Source organism: Taudactylus pleione, unplaced genomic scaffold, assembly GCF_031769625.1.
Source record: "Taudactylus pleione unplaced genomic scaffold, aTauple2 ptg000306l, whole genome shotgun sequence".
Classification (NCBI taxonomy): domain Eukaryota; kingdom Metazoa; phylum Chordata; class Amphibia; order Anura; family Myobatrachidae; genus Taudactylus; species Taudactylus pleione.
The window spans coordinates 6,054,534-6,068,614 of NW_028284707.1; the positions used below are offsets into that span (position 1 = coordinate 6,054,534).

At 47.5% G+C, this 14,081-nt stretch overlaps 1 protein-coding gene across 1 annotated transcript in view; it reads left to right on the forward strand.

The window, feature by feature from the left end:
• Positions 1–13,547: 13,547 nt before the first annotated feature.
• MIOS (meiosis regulator for oocyte development) overlaps positions 13,548–14,081 on the forward strand; it is a 32,936-nt gene continuing 32,402 nt past the window's right edge. Inside the window, exon 1 of the mRNA XM_088442245.1 lies at positions 13,548–13,746. The gene's annotated coding sequence lies outside the window, so the exon portion shown is untranslated. The remainder of the gene's footprint in view (positions 13,747–14,081) is intronic.

The following is a 14,081-nucleotide window of genomic DNA, read 5'->3' on the forward strand; positions in this document are numbered from 1 at the left end:
TTATTTCAGAAGCAATTCACTTGAATTGGGTTCTGGGTTATGTAAATATGACACCTGCTGGCAGAAAAAGGAATTGCATCAACTCCTGCATCACATATCAGAATTTTTAAAATCTGTTGTATTCATGTAAATAATTTAGCTATGTAAATCCGTGCGCACATGAAATACGTTAACTGCCGTTATTAAATGACATAGAGTTCACATACATGCAGTGTGATATTAACCGATGCTGCTCTGCAGTGCTATTCAGTTCTGTGTTAACAGTTAAGAGTTAGGAGCTCATTCAGACCTGCTCGCAAGATGCGGCCGATCGCTGGCAAAAAGGGGCCGGATATTTACATTAAACGCTCACACTGCGTGGCGTAAGGACGCCCTGTATGTCTTAGCTAGCTACGGCACAGTGCACTCGCTAGTGTATAAAGACTCCCCCTTTCCCCTCGCAACACACGTCATCTCCTGGAATTGTTGGATTAATCGGTAACATCGAGAGCCATCGGAGCTGCTCGCAGCCCTTAGGTAGCCCTACTCCGCCGCAAGCACTGCGATCAGTGCTGGCTGAAGTACATGCAGGTGACGTGTACAATGATGCTACTTTGCTAATTATGCACGCCCTTTAAACTGCGTTTTGTCGGCCTGACACGCCTGCATCCGCAACACCACTCCCCCGTTTACAAGCACCTTTCCCTGTTACCACCCACAAACTGCACTATCTGTCAATCAAACTAGCGGGCAGTCTGTGTGCTCCCCACGATTCCCCATCGCTGAGACTGGCTTGCGCACGCGCACTGCGAATTATACGCATGTGCACTGAGCAACAATCGCCCGGCTTCGAGCGATCGCGCATTAGCGAACGGGTCTGAATCAGGTCCTTAGTTTCTCTGGAGCAAAACAGTCTACAGAAACAAGTACAAAATAACGTTACCAAATGAAAGCAAATTATTCCAAAGTAGATTTTTTTAAAATATTTGAATTAGAGGTGTATGAATGGCGAGGGTGCAGACGTTACAGATGGCGGCACTTTAGATAAGCTCTGAGCCCTCCTCTCACATAATCATTTTCTGACAAATACAAATTATTCCGGGGGACTTGCCTAGTATTGCAGGGTGTCGGGAGTGGCACCCGATTTTCGGGAGGCTCCCGGCAGTCCCGGGAGAGTACGCAAGTATGATACAAAGTAGTTAAATATTTTTGATGGTGTCTGAAGATACAAGGTGGCACCAAGGAATAGCTGCTAACTGCAGGAATGAGCGTGATTCCAGCGAGTTAGTGCATAGGAAGTCTGTGATTTCTAACTGTATGAAGCTACTTGTCATTGTCAGCTTAAAACCTTTGCAAGGTGTCAAGCGTTGCACTCTGTTAGTCACTGAGGAGGAGCCGGCATTTTGGTGTCAAACCCCTACACACACACACACACAAAAACACACACACCCTTAGTGACGCCACTGCTCACACCGCAAAGGACAGATCTTTTTGGAAGAGCTATTCTTTGCGATTTTAATTGCAATAATTGCGTTATTATCGTCGATATGCACACGATTAGTGGCGGGTTGTATCGCATCCAAAATGCGATCCTTAATACATTCCGCCCTAAATTATAATGCCTTATATTGTGAGGATGAGCAATTACTGAAAACAGGGGTTAAAATAAAAAAAAGCAGAACTCTACCACATGGAGTACGTACCTTGGTGATTGAAGCGATTTGTCTACTATCATTTATAGCCCAGGCTTGCCGACTTTCTGGCTGCCCCTTCCGGGAGGGAGCAGCCAAATCGGCATGACAGGGGCGTAGCCAGCCAGACTATGAGTATTTGTGGGCAGGGCGGGGGCGGAACCACACGATTGTGTAATTTTCGCCCCGCCCCTGCTGCATAATGCCATGTTACAGACATTGTGAAGCCGGGGGTGGGGCCAAAATGACGTGATTCAGCGTGAACCACGTCACCCCCAGCTACGGGGGTTTCAAAGGTAATTGTGGGGAGGGATAGGAGGGGTGGGCGGCAGCCGAGAGGACTGCGTGCCTTCCCAGGAGGTCGGGAGCGACACACGATTTTCGGGAGGCTCCCGACCAAATCGGGAGGGTAGGCAAGTACATTATAGCCATGTGACCCAATTGGTCACTTCTGAATGTACGAGGGTGGCTCAATAAATAAGGTAATAAGACCTCTCATTGTGTACATTTATTCAACTCAACGTATAATCAATAATACGGCCTTGGTACAGATTTTTTTTTCCACATAGTCCCCATACTTGTCTAAGCATTTGTTCCAACAGCACACCAAGGCATTTATCCCGCCATAGAAGAAATCAGAGGCAAGCACCAGGACATGATGGATTGCTGAACTTCACTGTTGGTTGTGAATCACCTTCCACCCAGGTGCTTCTTCAATGGTCCAAAGAGATGGAAATCACTCACTTCCAGGCCAGGGCTGTAGGGAGAATGGTTCAGTACCTCCTAATGGTAGCCGTAGCAACTCAGACGTGCAGTTGGCTTAGTGTGGCCATGCGTTATCGTGCAGCAATACGATGCTTGTTCGCAGCAACCTAGGTTGTTTTCAATGACTTGCCCTCCGCAACCTGTTCAATGTGTCACAATAGCGGACAGCATTCACAGTATCTCCCTTGGTGAGGAAATCAACAAGAAGCACGCCCTTGTGGTCCCAAAACACGGTCGCTATGACCTTTGCTGATGGAGTTTGTCTTGAATTTCTTTGAATGTGGGGACAATGCATGTTTCCATGTCATAGATGCCTAATACGTCTTCGGTGTCACATGATGCACCCTCGTTTCATCACTTGTGACAATACCCTGCAGGAACTGCACTCCCTCCTCATGGTACCGTGACAAGTGAACGAGAGACAATCCCATCCTATTGGTTTTGTGAACGTCTGTGAGTTGCTTCGGTACCCAGCGTAAACACTTTATCCTGTACCCCAGATCAGTGCTCGATGTGTGCCGGTATGCAACGGTATGATATACCTGCACTTCAAGCAATAAACCTTTTTTTTTTCCTAGGTGGAAGGACAGAGGGCAGAGCGGTCCAAGCTACATGCTCGGCCCGCTACTGTCAGTGATTTACGCTGCCCCCAAGCTGTCAGTCACTGTCTGGAGCACAGCCCCTAAAGCCTTGTGTGTTTATGCGGCTGGCTCAGTGTGCCGCTGCTCGCCTTCCCCCGCCGGTGGTGCAAACTCCAGCATGATTGTACCTCTAAACACCATCATCAGGTGCCTGTTCTGAAGGTCTCTGCAGCATCCATTACATGCTGCAGAGACATTGTTCCTCTGCTGCCGCCGTCCATCCCCCGCCTGTGACAGTGGCTGATTCAGTGTGCCACTGTCGGCTAAATCAGTGTGTACCCAGAGCCGTATCCTGCCCCCGCCGGAAGGTCTCTATCATCCCAGCATTGTGCCTCCGAAACCCCGCCTGCATGAGCTGGGTGCCTGACCGCCGCACCCCCCCTGCCGGGCAGGGCTGCCATCGGGGGGTTCCGGAGCACATCTCTAATCCCACCTCTGAACTGTTTGTAGCACCTGGAATAGCGTTCACCAACCCCCACTCATAGCACGGTGGCTTCTTCATTTAAGAGTAAGGCAATCCCAGCTGACTGTCAGCTCCTTCGATTCCCCGCCCCCAACTCTGCTCCACCCAGATATTCCTCCTCCTAGTTCTCCTTCAGTTCATACATTGTACCTGCACTGTGCTCTGCCATACTGCTGCTGTGCTGCCAGAGTAATGGCATGCATGCACAATTTCCCAAGGGTGCCTCTACCTCTGTGCTTTTCTCCCCAAACCTCTCCAATTGTGCCACTGCCTAGCTCCAAAAGGAGTGCCTCTGGCTTCCCCTACCCAAAGGTGCCTCTACCCCCCCTCCCCAAGTGTGCCTCCAGCCACTCCCTCCCCATGTGTACCTACCTCTAACCCTTCTTACCTTCCCCATCTCTGAACATGGCCAAACACTGCTCCCCCCTCCCAGATCTGTTGGGCCGGTGATGTCCGCACTGTAGATCCATGTGTGATGTACTGACTGGTTTGTACAGTGCTGCACCACTAGCACCAGGTTCAGGTGTGTTCGGATTGCTTCGATGGCCGATTTCCCCGTGTTAAGATCGGACACACCGTGATAGAGGGGCAAGCCTGAATTCCCCTTTTGCAGACACAATGACCAGTCAGGAGGGAAGGTGCGATGCAATTTTATTATTTGTTAATAATTAACAACAAATGACAGGAGATATTTACCATTTACAGATGGAATGAAATTAATTACACTATTCAATGACAAAGGCCCTCATTCAGAGCCACTCGCTAGCGGCAGTACGCTTGTTCCGAGCGATGTTCGCACATCTGCGCATGCGTACGGATCGTTATACGCATGCGCGAACCAGTCAGTGTGGCCGAAATTCATGTGCTCGCAATATAGCGAATGCCTGCTATTTTGAGTGACAGAATGAGGTGTATGTGGGTGGTAACAGGGGAAGGTGCTTGAAAATGGGGAGTGGAGATCCGAACGCAGGCGTGCTTAAAGGTCAAAACGGGCGTTTTATGGGTGTGCATAATTAATACAGCAGCGTCATTGACCACGTCACTGGGTTATTTTATAGCCAGAACTGCTCGCAAGATTGTGGTAGGAAAAACCAACCACAAGAATAGCGAGCAGTTCATACGCTGGTCGATGTACTCGATTAATCTAATAAATAGCGGACATGACGTATGGTGCGAGCGGCCAGGGGGCGTTTTTAACAAATAAACGAGCATATGTTTTGCTCGCTCGTTCAGACTTAGAGGTGTGAACAGACTGCAATTTGCGAACGGATCATTTGAATAGCCACCCCTTGTTTTTGAACGAACGACCGCAAATAGCGAATGGCTCTGAATCAGGCCCAAGGTGTTTATTTATTACCTCCCCGTCATCTACCGCTGACCCCAGCTGCAAGCAATGTGAAACCAACAAGAACCACAATTCCTGCAGAACTTTACTTTACCAAAAAAACAAATGAGAGACCTAAATATGAAACCTGCTGGTCTAGCTTGAATCAATGGTGCTCCGGCAGTCTATAGCTGTGACATATAGTCGCTGTTAAGGCTCCCTTTTTGCTGAGAAATATGTGGGAAAACACATGCAGGTTGGATAGGTTCTTGAAGTGCACCAGCTGTAACAACAAATAGTCTATGCAAAATAATTAACTCCAAGCAGGGTTATGCACCTGCAGGTTGGATAGGTTCTTGTAGTGCGCCAGCTGTAACAACAAATAGTCTATGCAAAATAATTAGCTGCAAGCAGGGTTATGCACCTGCAGGTTGGATAGGTTCTTGTAGTGCGCCAGCTGTAACAACAAATAGTCTATGCAAAATAATTAGCTGCAAGCAGGATTATGCACCTGCAGGTTGGATAGGTTCTTGTAGTGCACCAGCTGTGCCAACAAATAGTCTATGCAAAATAATTAGCTCCAAGCAGGATTGTGCACATGTAGGTTGGATAGGTTCTTGTAGTGCACCAGCTGTAACAACAAATAGTCTATGCAAAATAATTAGCTCCAAGCAGGATTATGCACATGTAGGTTGGATAGGTTCTTGTAGTGCACCAGCTGTAACAACAAATAGTCTATGCAAAATAATTAGCTCCAAGCAGGATTATGCACATGTAGGTTGGATAGGTTCTCGTAGTGCACCAGCTGTAACAACAAATAGTCTATGCAAAATAATTAGCTCCAAGCAGGATTATGCACATGCAGGTTGGATAGGTTCTTGTAGTGCACCAGCTGTAACAACAAATAGTCTATGCAAAATAATTAGCTCCAAGCAGGGTTATGCACCTGCAGATTGGTTAGGTTCTTGTAGTGCACCAGCTGTACCAACAAATAGTCTATGCAAAATAATTAGCTCCAAGCAGGATTATGCACATATACAGAAAATAAGAGAAGGCCACCCAGCGCTGCTCTGAAAAACAATTATTTGTTAAAAAGATTAATAAAATATATTATGAAAGGTTCTTCTGTCCGATAACACCAATCCAAGTCCTTAGGGAACTTCAAGCAATCGATGTCAACTGATATATCCCAATGAGAGTATGCTCACCTCAAAATGGTGAAAAATGTGCACATAAAGGTATCTTTAAGGAGATCTTCTAGATTTATTCAGGGATAACCTTTGTCCTACTGTAATCGATGTTCCATGGACCCTCAAATAGAATCACAGAGAGCGCACTCCCATCGTGTAAAGCAGTAAAGCAATTTATTCACAATAAACACGTAACAAACAGCACAGGACAAAAAGATATGTATAATAATAATAATTTAAAAAATCCCCCTTCGGGGTATCCTGCGTACCGGAATGGGCCTAGAGATAGGCACTGTAAAGAAGGTGGTGTGGGAGAAATTACTGCTGCCTGGCTGGACCTAGGAAAGGATTTTCTCTGGACTGATCGGGGAGGAGATGTACCCGGGTTAACATCTATCCACCCACGTTCTTTACAGTGCCTATCTCTAGGCCCATTCCGGTACGCAGGATACCCCGAAGGGGGATTTTTAAAATTATTATTATTATACATATCTTTTTGTCCTGTGCTGTTTGTTACGTGTTTATTGTGAATAAATTGCTTTACTGCTTTACACGATGGGAGTGCGCTCTCTGTGATTCTATTTGAGGGTCAATGGAACATCGATTACAGTAGGACAAAGGTTATCCCTGAATAAATCTAGAAGATCTCCTTAAAGATACCTTTATGTGCACATTTTTCACCATTTTGAGGTGAGCATACTCTCATTGGGATATATCAGTTGACATCGATTGCTTGAAGTTCCCTAAGGACTTGGATTGGTGTTATCGGACAGAAGAACCTTTCATAATATATTTTATTAATCTTTTTAACAAATAATTGTTTTTCAGAGAAGCGCTGGGTGGCCTTCTCTTATTTTCTGTATATGTTTTGCAAGGTTAAGAGCTGGTGATTCTGTGGGTTGGACCCCGGCTGCCGTTCTTTTAGCGCAAGTCACATACCTTTTTTCCTAGGATTATGCACATGTAGGTTGGATAGGTAGCTTTCCAGGCTAATGTGAAGTCTGGTAATTGTAATCCAGGGCAAACATAAAAGTTATAGCATCCTTATGTTTACAGCTCCAAGGGCACTCCCCAGCCACTCATTACAGACAGCACCAGGTGCAGTATTTGTAATCCAGGGTAAATGAGAGGGGTTACTGCACCCCTATTTGTACAGATCCAAGGGCACTCCACAGCAACTCATTACAGACAGCACCAGGTGCAGTATTTGTAATCCAGGGTAAATGAGAGGGGTTACTGCTCCCCTATTTGTACAGATCAAGGGATACTCCACAGAAGCACCTCACAGACAATCCTTTTTTCAGAAATTCCTCCCAGACTCTTTCTACAGAAATTCCTCCCAGACTCAGCACTGGCAGCCCTGAGGAAGGTATTTTATAAGCTCTCCCTCACTCTCCTCCCTGTCGGTCCGGCATCTATGAGTGGACAGAGGGGACCCAGCAACAGGCCGCCTACAGGGATCTCCGCCTGGACACCTAGGCTACCAATCAATGGGGCAGGATTTTCCCTCCAAAAATGGGTCGCTGACCAAGGGGCACTTTCTACCTCCCTGTCTGCACATGCTCAGTGGGGTTTAGGGAGAGCAAGGTCAGTCAAAGTTCACTATACCTGCCTATTATATGGAATGGGGCTGCAGTATATCTATGTGTACATACATAAAAAAAAAATTGGGGGACCCCTATTTGGGAACAAACTTGGGGGTACCACACATGTCTTCAGACGCAACCAATGGGTCTGAGAAGGCAGGAGTGGGTGTCTTTTTACATAAGACACCATCTGCAGCATTAGCAGATTTCCTGCGTCTGAAGTCATAGGAACGATCGACACTGTGTCTACCTCTGAATCAGCCAGTGTGTGTTGGGGGCTTCATAGCATTTGCTTGATCTGGGAGCCAGGGCTCCATTCTGCATCCGCCAGGTCAGAGTTTCGGGGAGATGTGGGGGCAGCCCTGGTGCCGGGTACTGTCTCGAAGGTCTTTGCAGCATCCATTACACGTGCAGAGAAATTGTGCCTCAGCCGCCGCCCGTCCCCCGCAGGGTTCAGTGAAAGGGATCACAGCCCGTCAGTCCCTCATACTGGTCCCTGTGATGAGGGTGACTGTACAGCTGACTAAGGGTGCCCTTGAGCTTGTTTCTAGTGCTTGCACCTCTTAATTACTGGGGCCCTCCCTAGTACAACAGTTGGTGCCACTGGCTCCTGCACTTCTCCCTGCTTCCTTCCTCACTCCTCTGGATGGAACCCTCTCCACTTCACCTAGTTGGAGTCAGACAGCCTCCTCCTCAGCTGTTAAAGCAGCAACCAGTGAGTAATGCCAACTTCCAGTTATTTTTCTCTAGTGTGCCTAAACATCTGGCTTAAGGTGAGCTAACTGGCATCGTCCGGGGCGCGGGGGAAACAATTGAATAACTCCAGGACCGCCCTGTGCTATTCATGTTTAATTGTGTGTGTGGTTTTTTTTTCATGCAAAGCCTATGTGCAGCCACACCCCTCATGACATGTAGCCATGCCCCTTTTGATGCACAGCCACGCCCATTTTTTTGCATGCACCTTCGGTGCACACTCAGGGCCTGATTCAGAGCCGCTCGTAAGTGGCCGCTCGTTCGCTCCGAGCGATGTTCGCCCAACTGCGCATGCGTATGGGTTTTAGTACGCATGCGCGATCCAGTCAGTGCGGCCGAAAATCGTGTGCTCGCAAAATAGCGAATGCCTGCTAATTTGAGTGACAGGATGAGGCGTTTGTGGGTGGTAACAGGGGAAGGTGCTTGGGAGTGGAGATCCGAACGCAGGCGTGCCAAAAGGTCAAAACGGCCATTTTAAGGGTGTGCATAATTAACAAAGCAGCGTCATCGACCACGTCACTTGGTTATTTCTTAGCCTGAACTGTTCGCATGATTGCGGTAGGAAAATCCAACCACAAGCACCGCGAGCAGTTCAGACACCTTTCGATGTACTCGATTAATCTAATAAATAGCGGAGATGACGTATGATGCGAGCGGCCAGGGGGCGTTTTTTACAATAAAAACGTCCGCATGTTTTGTTCGCTCGTTCAGACATAGAGGCGTCAACAGACCGCAAAGAGCGAACGGTCAGTTTAAATAGCCAGCCCCTTTTTCTGGACGAGCGAGCGCAAATAGCGTCTGGCTCTGAATCAGGCCCTCAGTGTCCATACCCCCACTTAAAATTTCCCACTTCGACCACTGCCCCAGATGTTCATGAGCGATGTTGTACACAGCACCCACTGAGATGTTCAGTTTGCCAGCAATATCACTGACTCAAATGCGTCTGTCCTGCTGAGCCAGACCTTTAATGCGGCACAAATTGTCATCTGTGGTGGACGCGCTTGGCCGGCCGGATCGCTGCTCATCTTGAACGTTTCCGCCAGGCCCACCATGTTACACCTGATGTTGGGGCAGTACGACTGATAGGAGGCGCAGTCTAATGGCCGTGAGGGGAAGCAGTGGTCTACCTGCTCTGTCCTGCTGGGAAATTAGAATTACACATGTGAGAGGTCTTGTTACCTTACTTATTGAATCATCCTCATATCATGAACGTTGAATGGTGTATGCAGCACAATACACTTTTTTAATAAGCCAGTATTTGTATTGTATTGTCAGTGCATATAATGGATGTTTTTCAGATACTCTACAGCTCGGCTAATTTTATACAGGTGTGTTACTAGGCTTCTCACAAAAAATTTGTGTACGTATATCCATGTGGTAGGGAACATAGGGTCTCATTCAGTGCTATACGCCATGGCGACGTTCACGCAGTTTAGCAATTATCAGCCATCTGTGCATGCGTCATAAACGCAATGTGCCAAAGCGGCGATTGAATTGTGAATACACTAGCCCCGAGGATTTATTAGCTACTGATTGACAGGCAGGGGCTTTTCTGTGGGAGGTAATGGGTCGGGACTTAATGCTCTACACCAGTGATTCCCAACGTCGGTCCTCAAGGCACACTAACAGTCCTGGTTTTAGTGATATCCTTGCTTGTACACAGATGCTTAAATCAATATACTGAGGTACTAATTAAGTCACTTGTGCTCAAGTATGGCTATCCCTAAAACCTGGACTGTTAGTGTGCCTTGAGGACCGTGGTTGGGAACCCCTGCTCTACACATTTCTGACAGAAATATTTCAGAAAAAGCCCCCCCAACATCAGTCCTCAACAAAGATTGACTTGTACAATGGCGACCTATTCAAAGAATTTGAACAGGAATTACCTGAGCAGCCGCTTCAGAATTCAGCACAGCAAGGTGTGAGCAGACATGCCAGCCCTGACCCTGAGGTAGCATTCAGCCCCTCCTGCCAGTACAATTCACGTTTTCTTTCCAAAATGAACCACTCTTAAAGTGACAGTGGCAGAGCCTGGATTTAGACCTCATGGGGCCCTAAGCCCTCCCTCATACAATTTATGTACTTTGTTATGTGCTGCGGAACCCTTTTGGCACCATATAAATAAAAGATAAATAAATATATATATATTAGAGATGAGCGGGTCTGGTTTCCTGAACCAAAACCACCCAAACTGAGCTCCTGAGCCGGTCCTGTTTGTGTAAATTATAAGAGAGAAATTACGTAGGGGTCATCCCGTATTCACACAACCAGCACAGTACTCTTTCTAGCGGAATGTAATGCCACAGCCTGGGGACACGCTTATATTGGTACTCCCTCACTAGTCAGCCGAGGCCGGGGATTCCTCCAGGCCCAGGCTGGTAGCCCGGGGCGATGCTCGGCACCCCTGGTAGCGGTGGGTGACGAGTACATAATATAAAAGTTATAAAAAATACTATTGTGTCTCACAGGGGGACTACAGGTCCCGGCAAGCATGCCCTGCTTGCCAGTACTCGGAGAAGCACGAGTACCAGCATTCGGGGCGTTAAGGGCCAGCTGGTGCCTGTAGTTCCCCTGTAAAAGAAATAGTGAAAAAAAGACAGGGCGCAGACACCGAATATTGTATTATTTTATTACACACACACACTCACTCAAAACAATACTTACTTTCACTCCCTGTAGCCATTTTGTCCTCTTGTCCAGTAGCATCCACGATCGCTGTAATAAAACAATCCATACTCACCTACTCCTTGTGTTCTCTTTTCGGTCCATGGAGGCATCCACGGTCTTCTTAAAAAAACAAACCTGTAAATCGTGGAGCCCACAGACGTAGTAGTGACATGTATGGTCACTACTGCCCGAATGACCACTAGCCGGAAGAATTTCCCTTTGTAAACAATGGAGAGAGAGTTCATTGGCTAAAAGAGCCGAGCCCCTGGTTCTGTGACCCAGTCAGCTGATCTGTGCGGTCACCTGAGATGCCGGCCGGGACTTTCATTGCATCTAGGCTGACGGCACAGAAGGAGCTCACCGATCACCATTCCCTGGGTGCAGGAAAGCTTTTTTATTATTTGCTATTACAAACATTGATTTTCTTTATGCATGCAGTCTTCTTTCTGCCTGCAGCTAGGTGCCCAGTTCTATGGTGATGGATGGGTGAATTGCTGTGCAGCTCACGCATCATACAGTCAGTGATATTGGTTCTCGGCACAACATACCAGGATAAGGGGGAAGGGATCTCTCACTCTGGCTCTGCCCTGCTGAACAGAGGGAAGCCTCTATAACGCCATCTGAAGATGGCATCAATTTTGTGAGGCTCCCTCCAGTATTTTTTTTTTTGCAATTTGCCTTAAGTAAATCTGAGCAGATTGCATTTCCCATTACAGATATGGGAAATGCGATCTGAAAACTCAGTATATGCACATTTTAGGGCATGGAGGAGAAATTACCAAATTCTACTCCAAAAGCCCTTTCATAGATTTACGGGATGCAAAAATAATGTGAAACGGGTGAGAAAACACCTGTTTTCACATGATTTTAGTTAATAAAACTATAAAGATAAATCATACCGTCTAACATTTTCCAGTAAGAACCGGGTACATGTGGGGGGGCATGTTCACGGATAAAGGGGCGTGTCCATGGGGGCTGGAGGCATCGGGCGCTGGCTGGTTTAGAACTTGCAGTAAGTGTTATACTGCAAGTTCTGTATAATTACCGGCGCTGGCGACGGTCAGGGCAGAGAAGCACGGAGGTCGGAGAAGATCCGGCTGTCACTCAGCAGCGCTGCGGGAGTCCTGTGTCCCAGCAGCGCTGCTTAAGAAATCTGGTGAGTGTACCCACACGGTACAGTCCCTGTTTGCCGGTACAGACCATTAAAAAAATGAAAAAACGCTACTGTACCGGCTAAAACTGTATAGTTGGAGGGTATGGACAAATGATATATATGTCCCTTAATGCGGCTGCATATGGACCTGCGAGCAATTCAGAATCAGGCCCGCAATGACTGCCTGTAGTAATCATACTTGTCAAGAGACAGTACCACGATCCCGTACATGGCTAACTACCTGTATACCGATGTAACTGATCACTATGGATGGCATTACCACTATCGTGTACACGACATGTGTTTTCCATTTTGCTGACTGACATGAAAACAGATTATTACGTAAGATGGCCAAATGGTGGTCACTGGGCAAATCCCCCTATTTACTATTAACACTAGAAAATGAAATTATCATTCAGCACAAACTGAATGGCCACACGATGCAGGTAGTGTAGTAGAGCATTAGTGATTATTATGAATGGACAGAGGGCCTGATTCAGAGCCGGACGCTATTTGCGCTCGCTCGTTCAGAAAAAGGGGCCGGCTATTTAAATTGAGCGCTCGCTATTTGCGGTCTGTTGACGCCTCTATGTCTGAGCGAGCGAAACATGCGCTCGCTATTTTGTAAAGACGCCCCCTGGCTGCTCGCATCCTACGTCATCTCTGCTATTTATTTGATTAATCGAGTACATCGAAAGGCGTCTGAACTGCTCGCAGTGCTTGTGGTAGGTTAATCCTACCGCAATCATGCGAACAGTTCAGGCTAAGAGACAACCAAGTGACGTGGTCGATGACGCTGCTTTGTTAATTATGCACACCCTTAAAACGCCCGTTTTGACCTTTTGGCACGCCTGCGTTCGGATCACCACTCCCCGTTTTCAAGCACCTTCCCCTGTTACCACCCACAAACGCCTCATCCTGTCACTCAAATTAGCAGGCACTCGCTATTTTGCGAGCGCTCGATTTCCGACCGCAATGACTGGTTGGCGCATGCGCATTACGACCCATTCGCATGTGCAGATGTGCGAACATCGCTCGGAGCGAACGAGCGGCACCTTACGAGCGGCTCTGAATCAGGCCCAGAAGCAGATGGCTCTATCAGTGCTGACTTGTGAGGACAGCTCAGAGTGTATGCAATGGGAAGGCTACACAGCACATACAGCAGTATAGTGGTTTATTTATAACATGGAAACATATAACATGTGAGACTGTCAGGGGAATGCCCCCATGCACTGGCTGGCTGATGTTACTGACTACTGAGCAGCCTGCTGTACTATGACTGACAGTAATTAGCCCAATGAATGAACACAACTACAGAGCCGAAGCCCCTCCTCCTGACGCACTGACAGTGACGAGCGCAGGGTGATGACGTAGGCGGCGCAATGTCCCTCCCTGCTCTACTGGCAACCAGTGACCTGGGCAGGCACTGGACTGGTAGAGAGGGACTGTCGCTGGTGGTTACCCGAGTCACCCGCCGGGGCACTGACACCCGAGCGCACCCAGCGTCCTGTGCCCGCCGCCTTTCTACCAACAGGTAACATGTGGAGCCACTAGTCCCAGTGTGCCCTGTGAGCCAGAGGTTGGCAGGCCATGCTGAGACCTGTAGTACCACAGCAGCTGAACTGCCGGGGAGCCACTGTCGCCGTGTGCAAGATTTCCAATGCACCATGCGGCTGTTACACTGTGTGTATATGTATGTATGCATGCATGCATGTATGTATGTATGTGTGTATATGTATGTATGTGTGTATATGTATGTATGTGTGTATATTTATATACACGCACACACACTATCGTTGATTTTATACTTTGGACACTTCACTGAAATATGAACATAATAAATATATATATATACACACACACACACCT